Source organism: Scleropages formosus, chromosome 3 (assembly GCF_900964775.1).
Source record: "Scleropages formosus chromosome 3, fSclFor1.1, whole genome shotgun sequence".
In the NCBI taxonomy this organism is placed as follows: domain Eukaryota; kingdom Metazoa; phylum Chordata; class Actinopteri; order Osteoglossiformes; family Osteoglossidae; genus Scleropages; species Scleropages formosus.
In genome coordinates, this window is record NC_041808.1 from 9,753,040 (window position 1) to 9,778,108 (window position 25,069).

The window sequence follows — 25,069 nt, forward strand, 5'->3', positions numbered from 1 at the left end:
ACATTAAAGCATCTGCAAGTTCTGTCAGCTAAGGGCTCAGGTTGAGAGCTGGCTAAGGGAGGTCAAGGGTACAACAGCTACTGGTCCTTCCTGGGGTGCGAGTTTGACTTGCTGCCCACAAATATTGTCACATGGCTAAATTATTGAGAGGGACCTATCAGTAGCCTGGATTGAGTGGAAAAGAGCAATGGATCATCTTTTGCTTAGTTTTGTGGCTTGCTTTTTAGACAGCTGTCTCTCAAAGACATTGGGTGGCAAGCACCGGGGACTTCTAAAACTATGAGGAACTACAGGTGGTCCCCAACTTACGATGGGGTTACATTCCGGGAAACCCATCGTAAGTGGAAAATATCGTAAGTCGAAAATGCATTTAATACACATAATACACTCTTCCGCGTGACAGACCGGGAGATGCGGATCGCTGCCACTGCCCAGCATCGCGAGGGAGTATCGCACCACATATTGTCTGCTCAGGAAAAAATCAAAATTCAAAATTCGAAGTACGGTTTCTACTGAATCGCTGTCGTCAGCTCACCATCATAAAGTCGAAAAATCATAATTCAAACCATCGTAAGTCGGGGACCACCTGTACTTTACTAACCATAAAGGGAGCATGGAAGGATAGCCATAGTCCCAGTCAAAGCCTTCTTCTCTTTATGATTTTCTGTATCAGAGCTCCTCCAGTGTAGCAGTAATGTTGTCTTTATTATATACCTTCTTAGATGTCCTTTTATGCATACCAATATGTGCAGAGAATGCAATATTAAGTTCAGTGAACACATTAGTAGAAATATGGAAGCACAAAGTGATCACTAACAGATGACTAAGCAGCTATGTGATAAATAAGGACTAGCAATACACCAAATTAGCAATAAATTACGCCGCATCAGGTCAACAGCAGAAACATTTCAAGTAGCAACAAGATATAGGCTAGAGTAGCTGAAAAGGAGTTGCATCGTTTAATGGCTAATTAATGTTTACAGGGTCGCTGAGCCTGTTAATCAGATGGACTTTTTCCAGCATAGCTGAGTCAACCTCTATTATCAGAAATGACTTAGAAGGACAACTGAAGTACTGGAGACAGACCCTCCCTCCAAAGAGTTTTCACGTTAAATACCAAGAAATTTTGTCTTGCAAAACGATGCTTTTATTCATAGCTTTCTGGATGTCTTGCATCGCTGAGCAATACTACGACAGGCTTCTCTGAAGCTCAGGCTAAGACCGGTGCCTGATCGAAGGTTGCCAAGACTGGCGAATCTTGTTTTGTCTTGTTTTGCATCTTGTTTTGTCTTGTTTGTATGAGAATTTTTTTCAGCTACGTGTGCGTTTCTACATATTGCGCCTTTTGCAAAACATGAACATCCCCTTGAATTTTGTTGTGGAAACAGAGGTTGAAATACATCAAAGAAATAAATGTGAAGTTGCCACCAGGACATTATTGATTCATTACAAGCCTTACAGTGTGTAATGCTCAACAGAGGGAACAGAGTGAACGGTTTGTTGGCTTGTTTGCCTTTCCTTGGAACAATGTCATAACACCCCATAGGTGCTCTTGGGTAAAAATGGCAGAGGCATGATTTCGTGACCCCACCTCGTTTGTCTCTGCACAAGGGGGTTAATTGTTCATCAGCGATGGCAGCTGTTTGAGACTATGTCCCCATCGGTGCTGAACTTCCACTTTCATCATCTGTATTGTTCCAGTACAGCCAATTGTCAACCAGTACAGTACTCTAACTTTGTTTTTATCTTTTGACGATGTCTGTATATGTAATACTTTTACAATTACCTCTAACTTTATACTAATGTTTTTTCAGCATATTCTGTGTTGGATAGAAAAAGAATCAACAATTGCCTTTCTTCCCTGATTCACTGTAGAAGAAAAGTGAAACTACCTAGTTTGACTTGAATATCTGATCATTTATTTTGCCTAAGTGATCATGAGAAGCAAAAAGTCTTATCATTTCTTCACAAATATGGGAGTCTTAGGACTTTTGTTGGGCAGGTTTTCAACATCAGTTATAAATTTTAATTGATTTAATAATCAATGTTAAGTGTCCAGTTTCTGGGGGTATACACTAAGCCACCTTTACACTGTCCCTTCCTTTGCATTTAACCCCCATGTGTGTTGGGGGGTTGACTGGTATAGGTTCTTTGGGTTGGGTTGGATTGGGTTGGGTTGAGTTGGGTGGGGGTTGGGAGACACTAGCACTCTCCTTTTCATTTTGTCTGAGCATTCAGCCACAGATCATTGCCCCCTTCCCCCCACTGTGGAAGCAGAGACCCCCAGACAACGTGGGAGGCTTTCACAGAGAGATCCTGTTACTTGTCTGTGAGATGGGACCCCCAGCACTCTATGGAGGTTCCTTTCTCTTCCTGTCAGATGCCTTCATTCTATCTCCTAGCCCCCTTTGTTTTCCCCACATACTCGGGTTTGGAGGCCCTAATGTTACAGTTGGCCCTGAGCAGTCCGCAACCAAAGACGTCTGCCTTTCAGATAGGGAGGGGCAGGCCTTTGCATTTCTGTCAGGGGCAGTCACTCCCTCCAGGCAACCATGGTGACAAAAGCAAGCTCTCGCCATGCAGCTTTGTTCACTGGTGGAGAATGTGGGCATTCTGTCAGACGTTCAGTGGGGGGCATCAAGTGTTTTTCAAGACCGGGAGAGGTTGCTCATACGTTTTTGATCCCAGAAAAAAAGGGGATCAAAAAGGGGGATGCAAACCATTTCTGAATTGAAGACATGCATTTTTATCTACTTGTTTGCTTTTTTGGGAAGTTCTCCACATGTCTGTCAAACTCTTTGGTTTTTGTTTTCATCATTAGCATTCATCGCTATGGTAAACAGCATGGTTTGACCTCTGTTTTTTGCCGTGGGAAAATGTTCTGAATTGCGATGAACAAGATGAAAGATAGGACTGACAAAATGTGACCTTGGCTCTCAGGAAATATTTATTCCCAAAAATGCATTGAAAATGCAACCGAAGTCCCTACTGGTACTGAGAGGGAAATTGGGATTTGAAAGGTGAAAGCTGATTGGTGATCAGATAATATAGCAATGTTTCACTAAAGTATAAAAAATGCAAGCTACATAAAAATCATATCATGGTCTTTCAATCAGTTTTTTGAGATCACTTGGGTGCACAAGACTCCTCGGAACATAATGTCATTACAATGTCCTGACATCACAGGTGGCTTGTTAGAAAGACTGAAAATACTGGTTTTGGAGAAAAGTTTGGATTATGGTGAGCCAGATAATTTATATGTCATTTATACGGTCTGCAGCGATGCAGCCTCAGTTTTCAGGAGCGCTAACGGGCAATGTGGGATAAAGGGAGGAATGCTGGCTAGGGTGGGGGTTGGGGGGGGGTGGTTGTGGCAGAGGATGAGACTCTGGTCGGTTGGGCGGAGGGCAGCGGGCAAGATGCAAGGAGACGAGGGGCATTAACAAAGCGTGAAATTAAAGCCGCTGCGCCGAGGCGGCTGGGCCCATCTCTTGGAGTCAGCCGCAGAGTGGAGGAGAGGGTAATAGACCCTGCTACATTACTACGATCATCTGCGGGGTGCCAGGAAGAGGAGGGGGGATTACGGCGAGGTACTAATCACATTTCCCTCCAAGCAGGGGAAGCCTCATTTCAAGAGGAAAGATAGGGGGTGGGATCCTGAGGTGGGAACAGAGGACACTGCAGGCAGGTGGGGTACCGGCGTACTTACCTGATGTGTTCATCCAGTTGTGCTCTTCTATTACTCCCTCCGGGCGGTTTGGGGCACGCATGAGTGAGAGACAGAAACAGGTCGAGGGAAGGTGCTACGGTACAAAAGTGGATTTTTCCTACTAGTCACCTTAGTTATTCTCCTTTTTCCTTTTCCCTTGTACAGGAGAAATTGAGCTGCTGAGTCAAATGTTGCACACTTAAGCATTTTCATCAGTGCTGCTCTTGGTTCTTTTAATTATTGTGTTTTTCTCTAATTGAGTATCGAGGTGAAATGAAGAAGGTGAATGCTCCTTTTTGTCCTGCCTCCAGCTGTAGTACCCTTGAGCTAGGTACTTACCTTAAATTGCTCCAGTAAAATCGTCCAGCTGTATAAATGAGTAAATAATAATAATAAGTACTTTAACAAGTGGTTTTGGAGAAAAGCGTCAGCTAAATGTAATGTAATGTAACCATAATGCATGGCCTACAGGCATTGGGGCAAATTCTGTAGACCACATCATATGTTTAATCTCAGGTCTTCTCACTTTTTCTTTTATAACACGGTAATGACGCTTCTCGGTTTAAGACTAGCGTCAGATCGTCAACAGAAGCTTAGTTTGCACTCCAAAAAAAAAATTCAGGGTAGCCTGTAGTGAACTGAAATTTTAATCAAATGCAAAGCAATCTTTCACGTGATTATTTTGTGGATGCAGAGGTCTCCATTCTCACTTATGAAGAAGACAGTCTTGAGACGTAGTGCCTGGTACGTGACGCGCCGGAGTGTACCTCAAAGGGCAGTATAAGCTCAGTGAAATCGTGTTTTCATTACACAGCAGACCAGGACAGAAGCGCAAAGTATCGCAGCCCCTTCCTTCCCACCACGGCTGTAAACACAATGAAAACTGAAAATAGCTCAAAGTAAACGGACAAGGCCTGGTATTTTCCAAAGGGTTTGCGCTTGAATTTCGAAAGGTAGCTAAGGCTAAATGTAAGACATTTATAACTGTTGTCTAAGCTGCTTTTTTTCATCACAAGCCACAAAGTCCTCTTCAGAGAAACAGACAATCTCGCATCTTTTCCTCACTTTATGAGCAATTACACCAAAGGAATTCTACTAGACTTGTTTACACGGAAGACTGGAACACAACCTGGCAAGTCTGAACATGCGCGACTTTAGCGAATGATTTCGATTGCGCTCACAAGTTCGTATTCCTTCATTTAATGGTTCAATAATTGGATTCCCTCTTTGGGGATGCAGAACTGGCATCGCTTGCATCACTGACGGCATGCAGTCATATTTTTAGCATTACTTCTGCTTTTGGCTTTAAAATGCAGTCTGTAATCCAAGGCAAAATGTCAACAGTTTTCATTTCTGTCTACCGCCACCATAAAGTTCCTAAGTTTGAACTTTTACGACACAGACAGCGTCCTTGTGAGCCGCCACTCGATCTTGCCGCTCCACGTGCGCTCTCCCACGGACGCAACGGCAGTCCAGAAAGCGCCGCACAGCTAACGTCATCCACGGCCATAAAAAGCCACAACATATGGGCGCCGAGAAACGCTCGGCTTGCCGCGCCAGCGAACGGCGACAAACTATTTTTAATGTGCTCTCTTCCTAACGCTCCGTCGCCACGTTCGCCTATTAACGCAGGCAAACGTTCATTAACGGCCATTGTTTGTGGCAACGCACTGTCGCCAGGTTTTCCAAACTGGGATTTAACCCGCCCACGCCAGACAGAGTCCTCATAAAAGTATTCATTACTCATAAACATGTCGCCATGTGTTTCAATTAACTTGTTTTCCTTTGACTTGTAAGTCGTAAAATAGCATTAATTACCTAGGAGGGAAAAAAAATGACAAGGATTCTGACAGGGATAGTAAAAGACACACTGGCCTGGCCAATGGCGCAAGAGTAAGCGGTTAAATAAACAACAGTAAATAATCTGTTTCTGAGGGATTGAGATTTTTTTACCACCGGATTTGTAGCAGACATAAATGGCAAGTCCAAAGCTTAAGATCCCCTGCTTATCTTGGAAGCGGGGTAACCTTTAGAGATACCGAGGAGGTGATATCGTTGTCCACGGTGTTCCTGCTAAACCGTTTTGTGCCCCTTTTCGCTGGTGGGTCTCGCTTGCGGAGGCTTCTACATTGTTTTGCTGTTAACATCAGCTGGAATTCCGTGCAGTGAATGATGATAATCTGATGGAACCCCGGGTGCTTGTTATCGGGAACTACTCAAGTGTTTATTGATGATTATGGGATGCGGACACAATGCACCTATGGGAATATTATCAGTGTTACCGGTATTGTAGGTATTGACACGTGCTGAAAACTCCAATAGGCTGAATTGATGAACAGCCCAGTGTTAGACAAGACAGTTAAAGGGATTGGGAGGTAATAGGTGTATTTGGTTCCTGCAGCAGCTGCGCTTCTCACATATGAGAACAGCGCTAAACTGTATTTACTCTACTGGCAAGCTTTATTCGCTTCATTTTATGTGGTGTAAAAAAAATGCACTGGTAATATGTTTAATCAAATGAGTACAGTTACTGATAGCATAATGAAACATTTATTAAAATAATGTTCGGAGCACTGATGGCAATGGGACAGCAATATTTTCCTCGAGAAGCTCTTGTTGAAGGATATGAAATGTCAGGATTTGCCACGTTTAAAATAAACCACTTGTGTTACATGTAGATATAAAGCATAGTCATTAAAGCCATCGCCTTGGAATTGAGGAACCCAGCTGTGGATCCTTGTTTCTGCCCTAGTAGTATAGTATACAAACCAAACATTCTCAGGTGTCAGTCAAATTAAGAAATAAAAATTATACATGTAATTTGTACACACACACACACACACATTTTCGGAACCGCTTGTCCCATACGGGGTCACGGGGAACCGGAGCCTAACCCGGCAACTCAGGGCGTAAGGCTGGAGGGGGAGGGGACACACCCAGGACGGGACGCCAGTCCGTCGCAAGGCACCCCAAGCGGGACTCAAACCCCAGACCCACCGGAGAGCAGGACCCGGTCCAACCCACTGCGCACCGCGTGCCCCCCATCCTGTACCTCTAGTCGTATGAAAAAAGATGCTGGTTTTTTCCCTCTATTTTTAATGTCTCTTTCCTTTGTAGCAAAGACAATTTTAGAACTCAACTATAACGTAGTCAAAGGACATTTGTTTTGTTGTATCGGCACAGTTTTTTGAAAAGCAGTTTTCATGTCTTTCACTTCATTCCACTTTTCATTTGAACATTTATTTTTCTTAAGTTGTACATCAGGCCTCCTCATTACTAAGTCCCAAAACATGAGAGATGATAATTTAATCAGACAAACTACTGAAATTTCCAGGATGCAAGTAATTTTGGAAAGCTAATCTCAGTAACATATCGTAGGTATAACATTGAGCTTAAATGGTTAATTTCCTCTTATTTTTGTGTTCTGCTCATAAAATTTATAGAGTGCCAGTTTCATTGCAGTTTTACCTCTTGTGCTAACATTTGAGCTGTTAGTCCTCTTTGGCATTGTGCAAGGTAAGAATGTTAACCATCTGTCCGTAATGGTGCCCTCAGCAATTCATAAATGCATATAATAGTTGCTCAGATTATTCACCTTCACACGCATGCATATATATTTCTTTCTGAAAAGATTAAAAAATATATCTTTTCAGAAGTGATTTCATGCATTTCCTTGAGGACATGGACCATCTGTCTGTGAATCACTGAATCACTTCAAGCCTTGGTTTTCTAGCAAGTTTGTCCATTACTCACAAGCCATGGTCTGCAGAGATACATTGCAGCTTGCACAATGTGGGATGGAGGAACTTTGGATGGAGCTGATGGAGAAGAAGAGACCCACAGCATGCGGAGGGAAGGCCTAGAAATAGGAGCAGCGTGACGCATAACGCCTTGACCTTTCGGGTGGACTGAGCTCTTGGCTTTGCTGGGAGGTAGAGATGTTGCCTTTACAGTTTATTCTTCATCACAACATGTGGGGCAAGGAGCCCTGCATCACCAGCTCCAGCTGTCAGTCACAAAACCAAAAACTGCTGTAAGCTTTACAGATTCATGGCCATGGGAGAAAGTGCAGATATCTGAGATATGCTTGCTGAAGTGTTATTTACTGTAGTGCCCATGTACTTAAGAGGAGCAGGTGAATGAGATAACTGCACTCAGTCGAGGAACAGATCTTCAGACAAACTCAAAGATTTACTTCAATAGGTCCCCGTCACCAATATGAGCTGATAAAATCGCACGTACACCTCAATGTAACAATAATGGTGATGGTGCAAATGTCCCAGTTATTAAACATAAGCAACCAGGGAAGCTGAGACAGCATTACTCCAGTTACATTTACATTTATTCATTTAGCAGACATTTTTCTCCAAAGCAATGTACATCTCTTAGAAAATACAATGTGTGCATTACATTAGCAGAAAGAGACACTTAGCTGCAGATGCGAGATTCTTAAGTACAGTTAGTTTCTTTCCACCATATGAACCAATGTTAATCACGCGAGTAGCTGTATAAAACTTCATCAGAATATCCAAGATTCAAAATCACCTTCCTAGTAATATTTTTTTTGAGTTACATATAAACGTTTACATTACATTACAGGAGTAGCTGTGTAAAGGTTTGGTCCCGGCATGATCTTAAAGTTATAGTGCATGAACACTTACACCTTACATGAACTTCAGAGATTATGGGCGAAATGAGTCTGGAAGGGGTGAATTTTAAGACCCTTTTTAAATGTGGAGAGAGATTCAACAGTTCTGAGTGAGAGGGGGGAGGTAAAGCAGTTGCGCAGAATCAGTAGTGAGGTAAGGACGGATCCTGTGGATGTTATGCAGGATGTATCTGCAGGTCTGGGTTGTGGCTTCGATGTGCTGAGAAAAAGACAGACTTGAGTCGATCGTCACTCCCGGACTCTTAGCTGAGGAGGTAGACAAAATGAGTGAGTTGTCCAGTATGATCGAGAGATCATGACAGGAGGACAGGCCAGCTGGGAGGTGCAGGATCTCTGTTTTGGAGAGGTTGAGTTGGAGGTGGTGATCGGACATCCATGCAGAGATGTCTGACAGGCAGGCAGTGATGCACACGGAAATGTCTGCTCCTCCAGGTAGAAATGAGAGGAAGAGCTGGGTGTCATCAACGTAGCAGTTGTATTTGAATCCATGGGAGGCAATGACAGGGCCGAAGGAGGAACTGTAGATGGAGAAAAGCAGAGGACCCAGTACCGAGCCCTGCAGGACACCAGTTGAGAGGCAGAGGAGAAAAACAGGAGCCCCGTCAGACCACCTGATAGGATCTGTCAGATAAGTAGGACTCAAACCATCTAAGTGCCGCTCCTTTGATCCCAAGTCGACTAAGAGAGGAGAGTAGAATCTGGTGGTTAGCCGTGTTGAATGCTGCAGAGGACAGGTCTCTTGGTTTACTGGTACTGGAGATGTACCAGTATGCTAATGCGCAGATCATGGGATTTGCACAGTCGATGTTGGTGTTGCTCTTAACCAGGTAACATGCAATCGTAACATGTAAGCGCCTAAATTTTGCATGGCAAGGGATGGAATTCCTTTGATCTCCGTCTTCCATTTTCCTTGTGAAACATGCGCACGGAGATGCGAGGAGAAAGCATCATTCAGGCGGCGCATTTGTCACTGTCAGAGAGGCCATGGGCTGGGACTGTTAATGTACGCTCATTAATGACCCCGATGCGAGCTTCGGCAGACATGCATTGCGCACGGAGAGCCACTGTCACTAGCTATTTACTGCACCTCGCACCGGCACTAATGGAACATCTGAGTCAATAAAAACAATCATCTCCTTCATTCTCGGTGGAAGCCACAGACATTTTCCTAGTCAAGGAAAACATGCACGGGCTGCATAAATCTGTGTGTCGGAATAAGTGCCGCACACAAACAGACGGAGTGCATCCGTGACGCTCCTCCTGGTGAGCTCTTTAGCTAAGCATCTTTTACGGTTAAGGGCCTGTCTGTTCCCATCGTTCTTTCTCTGACACGTGTCGCGCAGGGTGGTGCGGTGGTTAAGACACCTGGACTCGTCAGAAGCACGCGTGATGAATTTTATTGCTTTTTCCTTACGAGGTTTTAAGACTGAACAGCTTCATTAAGATCTTGCTGCAAATACCGGAACAAACGTAAACCATGCAAGTTATTCTAGACGAAGGAGCCTGCTCAGACTGTTAATGATGTAATTTGTTATATCATCACTTATAAGTTGAACTATCCATTTTAAATGAGTAATTTTTAGGGTTGCATTTTACTTTATTTGTCCCAGGTGAGTTGGAGACAGAGAGGCAGTTGCTTAAAAGAGACAAGGAGATGGTATGTCCGCTCTTGGTTGAAAGTAGCTTATATAATGAAAATAAATCAAATATTTTATGACAAAAGAGCTGTGCACTGCCTGCAAAGAAACCCTCCTCTGGGTGTTTAAGAGAACGAGGAACATGCATAGTGGCAATCGTCCTCCTTCCCAGCGGAAATTTGCCATGGTGTGTGTCACTTTCACGGAGGTTTACAAAACGGTGGCGAAGAGATCCTGCAGCCTGACCCAAGGAAGCCCTCTTGATCTCTGCCCAGCTCCCCCAGTATGGGCCTCCAATTTGCAGTCAAAAACTGGACAACGTCTCGCTGAGAGGCTTGTGTTCAACGGCCGGCATTAATGTCGCTCTGAGAGGCCCGGATACCGCTCCGGGCGTCCTCGAGGGGTATCCATCAGGACATCCGATCCGAGCCCATTAGCGCTCCGGCCTATGAAAACATAGCTTTGCCCTCAAGAAATTAAAAATTAACCAGCTAATACCCCTATCTCTGAAGTCTCCTCCCGAGCTAGCGAGGAAACGCCGATTCCCACGGCACCGCGGATCAGGAAAGCAGTGACGTCAGAAACCCAATCTGCCGAGGAGCCGCTTGCCGAAACGAAACGGTGGCAGCAGACAGGGAGGAGGACGCTAACTAATGAATCCGCCCGCATTCGGCCCCCGCCGTCACTGCACGGCCCACACAAATGGATGTCAACACGAAGCTCAAAGCTCATTGCTGTTATTTTTACCCTTTCTGCCGTTGGAACGAGGAGAGCGAATTGATAACGAAACGGTAATAGCGGTTAAATGGAGCTTTAATTAAGCGTTTATGAACTTCAATTTTTGCACGAAAAATGGATTAAATTAAACGCGCCGAATTAAAGCAGGAAACGCAGCTTGCTTGGGTTTGCGTCCGGGACGCCTGAACGCTTCCGCAGGGTATTGATCGGCGTTCACAGTCCTCGGTCACATTTTCACACTGTCCCAGCATAAGCAGGACACTCGCCTCGAGGTCTTCAACTAGGAGAAGTGAAAGGCTTCTTGGCTTCAGTACAGAAGAACATCGAGAACCTTCTTCTACCGAAGGGCGAGCGACGGAGCCATTAGGAGGGATAGGCGTGGCCCTCCGATGGAGCAGTCTGCGGCGTGAGAGGAATATAATAAGGCCAGAGACGATGCATCGCCACACAGCGTTAGTGGTCTAATTGCAACCTCCTCTCTGCCCACTTTCTGGTACGAATGCGCAGAACAGCTCTGCTGCCAGTTAATGGGTCGTTAACAGCGATAAGTGAAAACAACTGTCTGTATGTTTGGCTGTATCATCGAATAATTGTCTTGCGGTGTCGAGGTTACTCATCTGCCGCGCTTGAAAATCAAAATAAATTAACTTCAGACAGTGTGGCCTAACCGTGTGACAAAGTTTCGCAGAATGATCTTTATTAAACAAATTTTACATTACGTGTAAGTAAGGGTGTGTGGACAGAGACACCCGGAGAGCCGTTGTTGGCGGCCTGTGCCCCAGGCGTTGATGATGACGATGATGATGATGATGATGAAGTGTGTGTGCATGTCTGAGTATCCTGCAGTGGACTCGCATCCTGTCCACCGCGCACCACATTTACTCTTGTACAGGTATCGGTTACCACATCCCTAAAGGATGAATAGGAAGCTTGATGGGGGATTTGATAAAAATTTCCATTTGTTCTGTTTTGTTCACCTTGCAATCAGAAGGACTTGAGTTTGAATCTCCTGCCCTGTTGTGCTGCCTTCGATCAAGGTACTTAATCGTGAACTGATACAGTAAAAATTGCTCTGATTTAGGAATTGGTAAATAACTGTAAGTAGCTTACCATACAAACCTAACATTGCGTGTCATCTTGGATAAAGTGGACATATAACTGAATATAGCTATGTTCCTCTTAGGGGGGTGCGGTGGCACAGTGGGTTGGACCGGGTCCTGCTCTCCGGTGGGTCTGGGGTTTGAGTCCCACTCGGGGTGCCTTGCAACAGACCGGCGTCCCGTCCTGGGTGTGTCCCCTCCCCCCCTCCAGCCTCGTGCCCTGTGTTGCAAGGTTAGGCTCCGGCTCCCCGTGACCCCCGTATGGGACAAGCAGTTCAGACAGTGTGTGTGTTTCTTTTATAAAATGTTAAATTCTTATATCAGACAGAGAGCAAAGTTTTTAATTTAGTCTTCTTGGCACAGCTGATCTGTGCTGTGTAATGTAGGGCACCAGGTAGAGTAGCAGTTGAAGCTGCTTCCTTGCATCTAAAGGAGCCACGTTTGAATCCCACCTCCTGGCGTAGTCCGCTTGAGCAAGGGACTGACCTTAAGATTCTCCAGTAAAATCGATCACCTACACGGGTGGTCCCCGATTTACGATGGGGTTACGTTCCCCGAAACCGATCTTAAGTGGAAAATATCGTAAGGCAAAAATGCATTTAATACGCATAAGACACACCTCTGCGTGACAGACTGGGAGATGCGGATCGCTGTCGCTGTCCAGCATCGTGAGAGAGTATCGCTCCGCGTTTCGCTTGCCCGGGAAAAGAAAATCAAACTTCAAAATTCAAAGTACAGTTTCTGCTGAACGTCTATCGCCAATTCACCATCGTAAAGTTGAAAAAACTGCAAGTCGAACCATGGTAAATCGGGGACCACCTGTATAAATGCGTAAATTATCGCAATTTCTTTGGGAAAAAAAATCATCAGCTAAGCACATATGCACGCTGTCACCTGTACCTCGGTGGCCGAAAGTTGGGTCAAAACCTGGCACAACCAAGACGTGGCTTCTACTCCAAAGTGTGATTTATGCTGATGCGCTGCATTTCTCGAAAAAAAATAAGATGCTACTTTTAATAAGGTTCAGCTGCTTCTTTCATTGGGCATTCAGGCCCCGTTGTTGACTCCAGGACCGCATGGCAGAGTTCTGCAAAGGCAGCAACACTGTGCGCCGGTAGCCTGCCGTTCATGGGATTACTGAACCCTTAAGCCTCAGGTTTCCTGGGGCTCTGGCTGGATCCATCAGCAGAATTAGCTCCTTAACAGCACACCTTTCGCCTTTTTCTTTAGCCTCGCTCACCAAGAGCACCTCTACAAATCAAAACCGCGCTTACGGTGCAAAAAACACTGTACGGTGTCCCCATCATAATCAACCTTATTTCATTTCCTTTACATCCCGGAGGCCTGGGGGGTATCGCTCACACAAAGGCCAGAATTGGAGGATTACGACGCTCACGCTGATAATCAGATGCGGGGTGTACGAAGCCTCGACGGGTCGTTCCTCTCCGAAATGTGGCTTTGTTTTGATAGAGGTGGATCGACGCAGGGCCCCTCGTTCATCCTGCCGATAAAGCCCAATTCACGGGGAAACGCGCCGGACGGACACAGCTGTCAAGGACGTGCCTGCCGCATGCTGTCAGGTGGGCCAGGTGAGGCGGTGGGAGATGAATTGGTCAGGGGTGGGCTGAAGTGTTCGTCGACAGAGATGTCACAGATGATGTACTCCTGCTGGATTCGGCTCTGCTCCGGACATTAATCTGCAACACTGTAAGGACTGCTCTGCGAGGAGAAGCCCCATCCCGAGATGGGGGCGGTGAGGTTCGACACGACTTCCTCTGTATGCCGCGCACGTCGGACGAGAGCAGGGGACAGCAACGACGGATCGGATGTGCGTTTTTTAAATTCCGTGCAGGTGATCGAACGCCATACGGACTCCCCGCAAACGGACATCTCGCTGCGGAGATACGGTTTTCATGGAGGCTGCGCTTCCGGTAGGTTTACCGCCGGTGACCCTGCGGTCCAAGCACCAGGGTTTGAATCACTGCTCCTGCTGTGGTACCCTTGGGAAAACTACCACCCCCTGATGTGATACAGTAAAAACCACCCAGCTGTACAAATGGGTAAATCATTGCAAGGACCTTAATATACAAAACTGAGTCACCTTGGACACGGACACACACACGGACACACACACACACACATTGACTGAAACCGCTTGCCCTAAGCGGGGTCACGGCAAACTGGAGCCTAACCTGGCAACACAGGGCATAAGGCTGGAGGGAGAGGGAACACACCCAGGACGGGACACCAGTCCATCGCAAGGCATCCCAAGCAGGACTCGAACCCCAGACCCACCAGAGAGCGTGCACAGGCCAAACCTGCTGTGCCAGCGCACCCCCTCAGCTAAATAATAATAATAATCATCATCATCATCATCTGTGTCCTTTAAGAGCTGCCTGGGAGGACTATGATACACTGCTTATGGTGTTGTAGTGAGAGCTTAAAAATTGGTTCTCCTGGTCCTGGCCTGGAATCCATCCATCTGTAGTGACTGTGGGACAAATCACTGCACATGGACACTTGTCCACTGTAGCCCATCAAGCAAAGAAAGAACGAGCTTGTTCAAAGTTTTTAGTTTAATTACTTTTTATTCTTCCGTCGGCTCCTAGGGACACTTTGATTTTCTTTGTTTGTTTTCCAAAGAGTTTTTAAATAATTAAGCCCCCGTGGAGGTTTATGTCGATGCCAGTGTTTTTTGTTTTTATTTCTTTGGGGTTATTTTTTTTTTTTTTTTTTTTTTGCATTTTGTCAGATGGTTTGTTTTTTAAGAACAACCTTACATTTTTGGTATCTAATCCCGCTTTTTGTATGCTGTTCAAGAGTTGTTTCAAGCTGAAAAGCAAGCATATTTTTTAAGCTCAGAGGCTGGCGCGTATTCTGTTTCTTCACATTAATCTTAACACAGTTCCTTTGAGCCTCTCTACCTGAAACGGGGTTAGGAACGTCGACTTGACGCAAGTTTTCAGACTCCATATAATGTAGTCTTTAACGCTTATCCTGTAGTTGGGAGCTCTCTTGGCACAGTAGCCAGGCTGCGTATTTACGGAGTGCTCCATGCTCAATCCTGGTTCACCCCTTAGCTCCAATAGCGTCAACCAAACACACTTAACCGCACGCTGAAGTGGACAGCTTTGTCCGACATTGCCGCGGTGGGCGCTCCTCCGTGATCTTCACACCGATCAGCCGATTCATCGCCAGCGTTTCACCAGGCAAGGGGACTGCTGATTTCCCACAGTTTTGACAAGCCGCAAATGACAGCTTCAAAAAACCTACACGGTTCACGTTTGAGGCCCCATGCTGGTCGGGGAATGAATGACAGCGATGGGGAGGGCGGGCGGTGGCTCTCGTTCAACGACCGCTGCGGGATTCAAGTGCTTTTGTCAATAAAGTGGGCTGGGTCATTTTGATTTTTCTAAGAGCCAGAGTGGAGCTACTCTAAATTACTATTTACACTGCCGTCTTATCGAAGACATTTGCATTGCCCAATGTGGTCCGAAATGGATGCTGCAGGTGTTTTGGAGCCAATCCCAGAAACCGTGAAAAAAAGAACCTCGTTGCACGACTCTCCTTCGCGTTCTGCTGCTGAGTTCATTTTCTTGAGAAGACCGAGGAGGGAGAGTTGTTCTGGCGGTCCCACTTCATCCTTGCGCTCTCCCCCGCGGAGCCCACCTGACCCACCGCCAGCCCCACCTCTTCTCTCACGATGAGAGCTTCGCCACTCTTCCCTGACACAAAAGACTGGAGGATTTTCCTCCCTGTCGTCGGCTTGTTCCGTGCCCCCATCCCCACCTTCCCCTCCGCAGGAATTTTTTTTCCCTGGCTTTGATTTTTCAATATCGGAGCACTCTTTGAGCGCTGCCAGCTTGGAGAAGGCTAGCTCGTCCTTCATCCGCTTCCAATTCTGCTCTCTTTCTCTTCCTGGGAAATGCTGCCTGTTTATTGTGGCTCCAGAGTACTGAAGGACACTGGAGCTCTTCTGCTTTTGTGAGCCTCTATCTGCGGCCTCTCCCTCGAACCCGAGAGTCTGCGCTGTCTGGGTCCTGCTTCGTTCTGTATTTTTCTTCACAGCAGCCAGAGGCTTGAGGCCATAATCAATGGCTGAAGTAATATGTTTAATATAGAGTCTATGCCTTTCAGGTGTTCCTCCTATGTGTTCAACTACGCGATGTCACATGTGCCCTACATTTATGCACCAACCGAATCTAAATACGCAGTTTGTATTTTCCTTGCTTCTGTTATGAATATTTTATTCATGATGATAATCCGCCGTTCCTTTCACTGTTCGTTAACAGACACTAAAATGAGTGTTCACTCTTTGATTTGATGAGCACTTGCTGATGATCGGTGGACAGACTGTTGGATAAACATACAATAAATTCCTTAAATAATATGCATGTGATGCACTGTTGAATACATAGAATGCAAGAAACATGACGTCTGAAAAGCGATGCTGCAGAAAATAAATTCTGGATTGCATAATACAGTTAAAATTGAATCACTGGGACAAAGAGGGCAATGTGGAGGACAAATGGGATGTTTTTTTTTGCTGAAATCATCTGGAGAGCAATGGTGACTTTTATGAGCATCAAATAAAATCACTTCACACAACTGGAAAGCAAATACGCGGAGCGATCGCAGTTTTCTTGGAGAGCTTGTTGATATCAGATTGAGCATGATTAACAAAGCTTGTATTATAGGGTGGAGACCTAGTATATTTCCATCTGTGACTTGCACTGAGCTGTAATTTCACGCTCTGGTCTCACTATTACTGCGGTCTAATTTCTCTAATGAAGTTTTGCTCTACACACTTGCATGTTTACACACTGATTATCTGTCCAGCATTACTTCACAGAAATTGCTCACATAAAGGTATTAGACGCCCAGACATGCAAACAGGATTGATACAAGGTGAATATAATTTAGGGTTCAACATTATCGATATCAGTCAACATTATGTTAAGGTCTAGTGGTGGACACACAGATGTACTGCAGCAGTTTAGGAGCCAGATTTGCAACACGAAGGTAACTGGTGAAATTCTCTGGCAGTGGCCCGTGGACAAAATGTTCTTGCCATAAATTGCTTGAGCAAACATTGTTTCGTACATTGGTAAAATTGTCCATTTTGATAAAATCACTGACAAACAACAGAATAATAACTTTCATCATCACGGTTAGTGGGTAGAACTGGGGTGAAAATGGGTTTAGTGAGCAGTTCAGCATTCTCCCCTTTAAAATAAAACTCTACAAGCCCTAAACACACAAAACTTTCATCCGTCCGGCTGACATCAGCACTTGTCACAGCTTTGTTCTCAGAATCCAAAGAGCTGTCGCTCAACGAAGCCCCGGTTCGGGACAGTCCTCCTTTCTCGATCGTCGACATTTTTCCTCATTTCTGTGAGATGCAGTCAGCTGTGACTGCACAGTCATCACGGTGAGAGAAAAGGAGGCCCACACTTTGGTTCTGCACAGAGGACTAGAATACACGCTATCATAATGTGAGGGGGAGACAATGGTGCCTGGCAATGTATTCGAAGAGTTAGAAACGGGGTAAAGGAAACTCAAAGAAATATGTTGTTTCCGCGAAACTCACTTTACACGTAGGGGCCGATACCACCATGATGTATCCACATAACGCAAAAGAACGAATGGAAGAAAGGAGATCATATTTTAGCTAGTTTTTCAGTCGCACCGCACAGCATAAAGAGCATGTTTCAATGTTGTCATAACCGTAATCATAAGCAGGATGCTTTCTTGTTTCGGTGGTGTGGAATGTAACATAAACAAAATATGTTTATGTGTTAATAGCTGTTCAAATGCTACCCGCCACGTGAATTCCTCAGATGTCCCCGGACTCTGCGGAAACGTGAAAAATTAACGTCTTTGATGTAGCCAGCGCCTTGCTTTCACATAAATGAGATTTCCAAATTGAGGCAGGTTGCGTCTATTTATTTTATTTATTTATCCACGCGTAAGACTTTAACGTCATTCCAAATGACTGCGGGAACCTGCCTGTCTTTGAGGTCCTGCTTTTGCGCCTTTGTGTGACGGGGGCTGACTTCAAACAGCACGATACCTCGGGATCGGGGAGAAGCGTCTCTGCTCTGGGTTTAAACTTGATTAACATTAGATCAGAGGAAAGCACACCGAAGACTCAAGCCATTATCGTTCTCTCCTTCGCTTCAAGGTTGTTAATTTTTTTGTAGCGCAATTGCAATAGTCTGCGCTGTTTGACCGATGCCTGAAAATAAGCTATTTTTTATTTTCCCGTCCTTCTGGAAGAGAAAACTTTGTCTGGAAGAGACCTTGCTTAACACGCATCTTTTCGAATGTGTTCAAAACAAACCCGAGACGGAGGGTTTCTGTTACCACGGCAAACGGATGCTTATCGCACACGGAAAAAACTGAGGAGCACATTTTCAGTAAGCACACTTTTACCTCGCATGATTGCATTTTTGTCTCTTTTCTTTTTGTCTCTGTGAGGATCCAAACATCTTGAGGCATTCGTTCTACATGACGTCAATGTAAATAGGATATTATCTGTTCCATTACTGCATCATTATGTCTAAAAGCTCCTATAGTACTGATGTCATTCGTGACATTTAATTGAGGGTTTAATTCTTCCTCTCACTAACACTGCACTTTGAACTATGCTGCAGTGGGATTTAACTTTAGCAAACATTCACACTTTGAGTGATATCTCTAAGCAGGGGCCTGGTGGCGTCACCCCCTCTACGGACCTCCTCCGGTAGCAGACTATACACAATCCTTAGTAATGTTTTTTTGTACTCTTTTTACTCGTAAATCGTACTGTAATTCCCCTCTATCACTCAATGCAACTATATATATTATACTAGCAAGTAGTGACATAAATTAAAATGACACCTTTAAATTACAATATCATACGCACAGCCTAAATGTGTTTCCATTTACACTGTTTCATGTGGTTAAAGTGAAAATTCGGTAAGAAATCAATAATAAGTGAATTAATTAATTAAGCGTGAAAACGTTTATAACTAAAATGGTACAAATAAATGCACAAATTGTGAGATATACGTGGCTTTGAAGAAAAGAGTCTGCTAAATGAATAAATGTTAACGTAAATGTAAAATCGAAATTAAAAGAGGTTCACAAATACTAATTACCACAATATTGTAGCTAAAGCAGCAGGAAACGCGACAAGACGAGCGACCATAATTTACGGCAGCGGCAAGGAGAACTGCAGCGCGAGACGAAACCACGTGATTCGAAGCGTCACTGTAATTGGGTAACAATGAGAGTTGAGCGGAGCGCTTTGAAGGATCAAAAAGTAAATGAGCGCAGAGTTTTACCCTTGTAGGTACATTGATACATGTAAGCTGGGCTTTATTACGAAGATGTTTTTGTTGTTATGACTAACTACAGGGATTTTTTTCTTAAAAAATAATACTTTCTGCTGAAACACTACACAAAAATTCATAGACAGTCATTTTGGTGTCACCCCCTCTGATGGTGTCACCCGTTGAAGTCCCCCCTCAGCCCCGCACCCCACTAGTGACGCCATCGAGGGGTGTCGCTGGGAATTCTGGGCCCCCTGAAAGAAGACTGCTCTCCCTTTTAAATAAATTAAATACTAAGGGATTTTTTTGTGTGCTCAGTCCAGCCGTGGGCCCCTGAAATCGTCAGGTCCGTACACTCCACTCCACTAGTGACGGCCCTAACAATGCATCATACATATGGTCTGACAGCCAGGGTCTTTAACTCAGAGTCGCGCTCACTTCGGCAGCACATATACTAAAATTTTACTCAGAGTTACTCAAGGCCTGGACTTCTTCAAAGACCTGCAATCCATATTAGCTCTGAGTAGAAGGATGAGCCAAAGGTCAGAGAAAGTTAAGTAGATGAAAAGGACATCTTGTGTTGAAAAAAACTTGAATGAGGTTAATGTTTCATTGAGTTGTCTTTAATGAACAATCCTGGAGATAAAATGAGGGGGTTTTTTTTTTCCCTGAACAAGGCACAGAGAAAAAGAAAGAGTGATTTTTAAAAAGTTACTTAGTAATGTGGTTTCACTTCATTTCTCTTGCATGTAGAGAAAGACATGATCTTATATGCATACAACAAGAAGAAAAAAACTTTCAGAATATGGAAAGAATCCAGAATGATGGAAATCAACGACCAACAAAAAGTCAACCTCAGTTACAGCTAAAACCCGTACCATCTTCAAGCATTCTTGGGGCGTAAGGTGGCATAGCGGTTAGAGCCCCCACCTTGCCCTCCAAGGTCCCAGCTTGAATCGTACCTCATGCTGTAGTGCCCCGAACAAGATCCTCACCCTCAATTGCTCCATTAAAAATCACTCGGCTGTATAAATGGGTAAATAATTAAGTACCTTAATATTCAAACCTCACACTGCAAGTCAAGTAGGAAAAAAGTGTCATCTAAATGGATAAATAATAAAGCATTCATTTCACTTCCGTATTGATTTAATTTTTTATACGAAGCTCACCACATGCAAAGTGATTTCTGCTGTTTTTGATGCTATGATTCTCATTTTAGATAAACCATGGGTCTGTTTCCGATATAAGTATCGCGGTATCAGATTTGCGACCTGCCAGTCAACACTGCAGCACCATTTAGCACTAGCAGCAGTAAACGAATGATGAAATATAATGCTGTTAGGAAGGAGCATCTCAAATCTGCACGTGTCTGTTTAATTTTTGCTCGCAGTCGCTGCTGAACACTTTAAGCCTGATTGCAGTTGAGGAGTGTGGTGCTCATGGAAGGCAGGAGGGGTGTCGAGCAGGGGTTTCTCCAGCTCCAGGCTGGGACAGGTGGCCCATCTCCAGGCACTCATCCAGACTCCTGGTATTTCATGCTTGGGTGACCAAGCGGTAGAATTTCAACCATCCCCCTTCGGAAGCCCCAAGTTCTGCAACGATGACCCCCGCTAATGAGCGTTTAGGGAAGCAGCCAATGCTCGCAATTATTAGCCATCTTTAATCTTAAAGGGAGACTATAACAAAACTGGGTTCTCAACCGGCAAGACCATTTACATTGACTTAGAGACAGGATGATTGGAGAGGGCCTACAAAAATGTCAATACTTCACTGCTAGTAACTCATCTGTGCGTAGGGGGGTTGAGCAATAAGATTTCTTTGTGCTTTTTTAGCATATACGTTTTTATCTTAATGACCGAAGAGAATTTATAAACATGTTTTATAAATTAAATGCTGTGAATTGCGATGAAACTGCCATTTAAATCATGGCTGTTTTTTTTTTTTCTGTGCTGTTCGTAGTTGGAAATCCTCTTGTAGCACATTATAAAACAGTTTGGGCGTTAACTCGTATTTAAATCCACGAACTATACGACATTAAGGTGACAATAGCGACTGCAGTGTTTTTTTAAAAAAACGACATATTAAAGATGCTTTACTCGCTTCCTTAGGGAATTACTCTATTTTTTCCCTTCAGAAAACGAGAATTTTGCCGACTAAGCAAACCCGTGAAAACATACTTTATTTTTCCTTAAAGTAATGGAGTAGTAATCCCGTAACGTCGTAAAGAATCGAGTCTAACCGAGTGGATCCGAAAGTCTCGAAGAGCAACCTGTGCGCGAGCGAGCCGGAGTGAGAGCGCGAGCGCGAGAGCGAGAGCGAGCGTGACTGAGACTGAGGGAGAGAGCGAGACAAGAAAGAGCTCGAGCGGACCGCGGGCTGAGAGCGCGAGCGCCAGTGCCAGCGAGTGGGAGAAACTCGGAGAGCCGCCGCCTCGGAAGGAAATATACAATAAGAAGAAGAAACAATAATTTAAAAAATATTTTGTCTTTCCTCAAGAAACCTTACGAACTGTTATTCTTCGCCGGGATTTACACTTCACCCCCCTTCCCACACGTGGTGTGATTTTCTCGGCGGGTCAAGCCCGGCGGCGGTTGTCTGAGGTAAAAAGTGGATTTTTAACGGGTGCGAGTTGAGCCGCGAGGTGGAAGGGGGTCGAGCGGGACGAGGCGGCCGGACAGCGGGCAGAGACATGCGAACGGCCGAGGGACGCGGACACGGTGAGTTCCGCCGCTTTTGCTTTTCTCCGAGACGGGGGAGCACAACACGACTTGCTGGACGAGCCACTTGTTTTAGGCGGAGTGGAGCCGGAGTAGTCAAATGGTATACTGAGCGGCTCCTCCTTGGCTAGTCAACGGTGGAGCTGACCGGGACTAGTTAACGGTCATTCTGCTCGGGTAAGACGCTGAGAAGAAGCGGAGCAGAGGCGGACTCCGCGTTCCCCCTCGGTTTAGTACCCGCTCGGCGTAGCAGCAGATCGTTACTGGTTTGGAGCGAAAAAGGAGCGATCGCGTTGCGGGTTAACTGCTCCATCCCGCTGACCGACGAGCTGTCCTGCTGGGCTCGGTGTCAAGTGCAACTTCGCAGCCGGTCGCGCGGTTCTTCCGTGTCGCCCTTCAGCTCTGCACATATGATATGCAGAGACGCGGTAAACACGGTCGGTGTTTCCCGCGGAGGAAGGAAGCCGGAGACTTGAGGGAAACGCGTCGTGTGTGTGTGACGAATGAAGCGAAGCAGAAGAAAAAGCCGGGGAGTCAGGTGCTCTGGCGAAGGAGTGAGAAGGACCTGTGCTCGTTCTGCCTGTTGAATCCGTTTCACTGTCGGAAAGGCTCATCTGGTGATTTTTATCCAGACACCCAGAGCCTCATGTAAGAAGCACCACCGCGGAGCGCAGCAAAGGTGTAGAACCCTGCGGAGTGGATGGGTTTGTCTCGCCCGCTTCGCGCTTCGGCACCCGCCTTCTGACTGAACGGACATCCTTTGAAATGAATGAATGAATGAAATACATAAAATAAACGCTGGCGTGTAGGGGATTGAGATTTGTGCTTTGTGTTTTTCGCTGCCTGGTTTCTGACCTGTTAAGCTGGTCTTAGTCACCTCTTAGCTTAGGAAATGAGGGTGAAGGGGAAATTTAATAAGAACGGGTTTAACTTTATAGCGTTTCACCTAAAAGCTACAATATTATATTGGTCCTATGCAGACGTCTTCGAATAAGTTTGTTCATATTTACTGTGTGTTGACAGAAAAGGCTTGGGAATCCGATTGGGAAATAATACCCTTTTTCTGACTTAAGCAGAACACACACACACACAGTCTCTACGTGCAGCGACTGTTAATTAATTAAAGCGGGCTGAAGAGAACTTATACCGTGAATATTTGCATTTCTAAATGTGTAATTGTGGACGTTGAACAGTAAATGGGGAAGTATCGAGTAAATCTTGTAGCGGAGCCGTGTTTTAAACAGCAACCTGTTTCCGTGCATCGAGTCCGCTGCTGAAACCTGCATTATTTGTTGTGAATTAAAAAATAAACGGTTAAATTAGTTCGAGTTGCACCGTTTTTGCTTTAAAACACAGTTTCTGGATACCAGAATTTCTACATTCTATCTTGAAATACTAATACACCAACATTTGTGCCAGAAGTGCTGGTATTAGTATTTCAAATGTAACCCCCTTTTTCTTCTCCCTAGGAGGTAAGAAACTAAAGTAGCGATGTTTTTTTTTTTTTTTTTAAACATCCATCGGTGTACGCGTTGCATGCCTGTGTCCTTGGTCTGGGTGTGGAAAGAAAATCGGAATGAAGTGACGAGGTGGATGGCACACAATCGAATGTTTCTGTGAATCATTGTCGTGGAACCGAGACTCTGTAAAGCAAACATGGTTCCACAGAAAAGGACATTCATGTTCCTTTTGTCTTATAGTTGTGTTCGGGTAAGTCAGTGTCCTTCGTCCTCAGCTTCGGGTGTTGGAAACGCAATTAAACACACACACACGCACAATATGTGTGTACACTTCGGGGAATACAGTGCGTGAGCGCCACATCGTCCTGTTACAGAGGCAGAACACTGGTAAAACGGAGAACAGCAAGTTTCCTACGTATCAGCTGCAGTATCAGTATGCGTGCAAGATAGAGTCGTCTTTGACAAATGAATCTATTTTGAATTGAACAGTAAAAATGACTGTTAAAAAGCTGAGGAAGAAGGTTGGGCAACGCAGATAATTGAAACGTATTTTATAGAGATTGTCGCTGTAGGTGTTTATAAATGACCGTACTGTTGACGGCTATCTTTCTCCGGGTGCTTCATTATTAACATCGAAAAGTGGAAAAGACGTAGCTTAAGACCTGATGAATGAATTGTACATGTGCGCATTCAGAACTGCTGCAACATACAGAAAGACGTCGTTTAAAAACAAATGTTTTCTTCCCTAAAACATAATTTTATCAGGAAGATCCGTAGTTATTGTCGTGACAGAAGGTTGTAATAAACCGGTCTGTAACGTGCTCCACAATGCCTGCGCAGCTCCCGGACCAGCGGGGCCGAGTCCTCGGTTTCACCATTTCTCAAAAACGTTTTTTTTTTTTTTTTTCCCTCTCTTGGAAGTTTTCTTGTAGTAAGGAAAACGCTGTAGTTTGCATGATAGTATCGAATTTGTATGTTTGTCGACTGAATATCCCCTCCATCGCCACACCCCCACCCAACTCCGCTGCTATTTTAAGACGGGAACCACATAAATGGTGCTTGTATGGGCGTTCACAGGGAAGCCGTGTGCATTAAGCCGACGATTTAAGGCATTTCTGTTGCGAGTTAATATTTGGAACACAGAACTACTAGTCCCTAGAGTTCAGAGAACAGCAGACACTGAGGGACTGGGTGGTTGTCGTACTGCTAAACCAAACCTGCTGCATAAGCGGTAGAAGGGAAGAGGTTGGTTTCTTCACGTTGCATCAGTAGTGAGAAGGCTTTGCATTTGTTCTTTTTAAATACACACCTTCTGAGGTGATAACGGACAAATAAGGGGTCATATTTTTTACTGTTGAAACTTTTTTTTTTTTTTTTTTTTTTTGCCTTATATTGTCTGACACTTGTCTGAATTTAACTTTACATAAAAGAGCACCGTCATCTAAATGCAGTAAATGGCCGGTTTAGACATGTCAGCTGTTCCTTACATTGAGAGGAATTAAGAGCTGGTTAGTTGTCTAGTCAGTGGTGGTGGTGTTACCCACTGCTGAGGTAGTTTTGAAGTATGTCACTTACCTGTTTGGAACAAGCCTAATTAAACAGGTGGAACGCAGAAGTGGATGTTCAAAATTATGTTTATGCTGCCTTTGCTCTCAGAATAATTTCTCACATCAAGGCTCTGAGGCACAGCATGGCAAGACCGGTAGGAGCTGCCACGTATTTA

General features: G+C 44.8%; 1 protein-coding gene across 1 annotated transcript in view; it reads left to right on the forward strand.

Moving 5' to 3' along the window:
• The first annotated feature begins 21,477 nt into the window (after nt 1-21,477).
• Nucleotides 21,478-25,069, forward strand: part of LOC108923793 (receptor-type tyrosine-protein phosphatase F) — a 180,406-nt gene continuing 176,814 nt past the window's right edge. The window contains exon 1 of the mRNA XM_018734751.2: nt 21,478-21,886. The gene's annotated coding sequence lies outside the window, so the exon portion shown is untranslated. The remainder of the gene's footprint in view (nt 21,887-25,069) is intronic.